We start from the raw sequence: 3,503 nt of genomic DNA, 5'->3' as shown, positions 1-3,503 counted from the left end.
TGTCACCGATCTGCTGATCTCGTGATCTACTAACTGATTCAGATCCGACAATATCTAACAACTCAGCAAGATGAATTCCACTCTGATGAGCAAATTCAGCGTTTTTCAATACAGCCAAAAAATCGATCTGATCAAAACTGATCCAATCTGCCTCTCTCGGATAGATCTGCAACTTCTCCAATCTGCACCTTCGCAAATCGCCAAATGAAGATGAGGCTTCCCGCAGATCTCCTTAAAGGTAGGTTGGTTCGTTCCCGAGCAAAAAATCCGTGCCAAGAAAAAAATCGGTGCGAATAAAATTTGCTGGCGCGATTTTTCTGTGATTTTCCGCACCAATCGGGTAATTTGGCGCTCTGGCGCGATTAATAGACTAACAATCGTGCCAATTCCGCTTCCTGACACTACTGTCAACGCGAAAAGCGCGCCAATCTCCTTTTATTCAGAAAAAATAAAAAACATCCGAATCTGAGCCAGGTGTTCTGCAGTCCACCTGCTCAATTGAGCACAAAGCTCTTGTGTACACGCGGCCACAAAGGCACCTCAAACCACACAGGAAATTCTGCCACAAGGCAAGCTGGCCACAAAGGCACTTCAGTCACAAGAGGTGATACAAGATCAGGCTCACCCAATCTGAGCTCTGATACCAAGATAAAATGTGAATAGAATTGAAAATGAAGGAGATGTAGCTCAAAGGTGAGGCCTGCACCTGGAGACTACACTCAAAACAGAGAGATCACTCTCATACACTCTATTGTTCATGAATGAAAGATTACATCATTTAAGTACAACACTAGGAATTAGGAAGTTACAACCAAACCCCTAAACTCTAGGAACTAATCCTAAACTAGGGAGAACGTTACAACTATGTAACAATTTTCTCCATTAACACAAAATAATATAATTATTTTCAACTATCGCACACACTTATGGCTTCGTTGATATTCAAGGACTTCGAAAACTTAGTTTTTTAATAAAACAATCTCATCATCAGTTATACCAAAAAAAAAAAAAAAAAAAACAAAACAAAAAAAACAAAATATATTATATTTCTAAAATAGAAAACACAATTAATTTTTATTTTTTTTAAAACCACATCATTTTTTCTTATTTTTTTCAAGAAAAGAAACATTTAATTCTTCAAATGTGTGTCAATTTCCAAACTCTCACACAACCGTGATCAAATTTTAATAGCTTTCTCGTCGATGACTAATTATTATTTCAATTGGCTTTTGTTAGGTCATCGACTTTTTCACTTAAAAATAATCCACCAAACAATTACCTAGCGATATTATTATACATAACAGAATAATCACAAATAGTGGGATATAAATAGATGAGTTGCAAAGCATTTAGTTTGCTGCAGCAGCTAAGTATTTATTGAGGACCAACTTTGGACACCGCCCACATAAAATGTGGTTGTGCATACGAGTAAGAAAGGACAAATGTCACGACCGCAGTCTAACAATCCCAATTATTATAGCTGCTCTGTCGCTCTCTTATACACACGCGCTGCTCTCCTCTGATCTCCCATGGTGCCTTCCTTTTCCGAAGAATGGAGAGCTTGTTGCAGCTGATTCATTGTGCACTGGCGATTTCTGTGACGAGCTTACTTGCAGCACTCTTACGGCACCATATACTGCTCCGGAGGAAAATGAGGGGTCCTCCAATCTGGCCAGCGGCGGGTATGCTTCCCTCTGTCTTTTTTCATATAAGTGATATATATGACTGGACCACCCATGTTCTCAGGGAGTGTGGCGGAACATTGGAATTCAAGCCTCCTTGGCTGGCAAACATGTTTTCTTTCGTTACCACGGATCCCAAATATATAGAGTACATTGTAAAGACCAAGTTTCGCAGCTTCCCCAAGGGGAGTTACTATAAATGTATTTTCGACGATCTACTGGGCGACGGAATCCTCAACACAGATGGCAAACAATGGGCTTGGGGAAGAAAGACAATGAGTTCGTTCCTGCACTCGTCGCTCCACAAAAATCACATGATTGCCACAATTGACAAATCCATTCACTGCAAACTGCTGGTAGACCTCGAAGACGCATGCCGAATTGGTTCTGCTGTGGATCTTCAGGAGCTACTCATTCATTTTGCTTTGGACAACATGTGTACTGTTGGTCTTGGAGTGGATTTGGCTTCTCTAAGTCCTCCTGGACGAGACGTTGTGATAGCTAAAGCTTTTGAAGAGGCCATGGACGCAACTGTCAAGCGGTTCATCATTCCTAGTAGTATATGGAAAACAATGAGGTTTTTGGGCATTGGGACGGAAGGAAAGCTCAAGGTCTCTCTGCAAATTATTGATGAATTTGCTGCCGAGATGATCAGGACCAGACGGAAAGAAATGCTCGAAAATGACAGAAATGTGGAACGATGTGACATGTTGTCTAATCTCATGATACTGCGTGGCGATGATGGTCGTTTGTTGTCCGATAAATTGATGCGAGACATGTGCATCAACTTCGTTCTAGTCGGTCAGGACACTACTGCCATTGCACTCTCCTGGTTCTTTTGGCTGCTTATTCAACACCCAACCGTGGAAGAAAACATTTTGTCTGAATTACACAAGATCTTGGTCACCAGACGAGGATCGAATCCCGCTGGCTTTAAGGTGGAGGAAGTGAACCAGATGCAGTACTTGCATGCTGCGCTGTCCGAAACGTTAAGGCTATATCCCTCGCTCCCTATAAACTACAAGGAAGTGATACAAGATGAGGTATTGCCCGATGGAGTATATTTGAAAAAGGGAACAAATCTCATATTCCCGATATATTCCATGGGAAGGACGGAGAGCATATGGGGAGAAGACTGCAGGGAATTTAAGCCGGAGAGATGGCTGAAAGAAGGGGTGTTTGTGGCAGAAGTGGGCTATAAATACCCAGTGTTCAATGCAGGACCAAGAGTTTGTCTGGGCAAGAATTTTGGTATTTGCTCATGAAATGGGTGGCAGCTTCTCTGGTTTACAGATATCGTCTGAAAATGGTGAAGGATGTGATGGCTGCCCCAAAGTTGGGAATAACTCTGTGCATCAAAAATGGGTTGCTCGTCACCTTACTTCCACGATCAGGAATTTGAATACCACTGAAAATAAAAGTTGTGGGAAGCACGTCTGCCCTCATATGGTATGTATGCATATATGATCCATTTTGTTCAATTCAAGGTTGGTAGTAGAATGCAAAATATATATATATATAAAATAAATTGTGCACAGAGCGGTCGTTGGAAAATTATTCGTGAAGACTACAGACAATTTATATAAAATTTCTGTTTATAATATTTCTTTTCCGAATGTTTGGATTCCGTGCATCTTCTACCGTGCGCATAACATATAGGGTTAGGGTTTTTGTTAAATGAAATTTCTGTTTATAATATTTCTTTTCCGAATGTTTGGATTCCGTGCATTTTCTACTGTGCGCATACCATATAGGGTTAGGGTTTTTGTCAAATGCTGCGAGACAGTGGCCTACTAGGTTGTGAATATATCGGATCAAATT

The 3,503-nt window shown here is 40.9% G+C and overlaps 1 pseudogene; it reads left to right on the top strand.

Moving 5' to 3' along the window:
* The first annotated feature begins 1,525 nt into the window (after window positions 1–1,525).
* Window positions 1,526–3,163, top strand: LOC149157940 (cytochrome P450 86B1 pseudogene; annotated as a pseudogene).
* The last annotated feature ends 340 nt before the right edge of the window (window positions 3,164–3,503 follow it).

This window comes from Pinus tabuliformis, chromosome 5_2 (assembly GCF_031772625.1).
Source record: "Pinus tabuliformis cultivar Carrire ecotype Pingquan chromosome 5_2, CPIR1, whole genome shotgun sequence".
Classification (NCBI taxonomy): domain Eukaryota; kingdom Viridiplantae; phylum Streptophyta; class Pinopsida; order Pinales; family Pinaceae; genus Pinus; species Pinus tabuliformis.
Note: the sequence above shows the minus strand (reverse complement) of the source record. Positions and strands in the feature narration are given on the sequence as shown.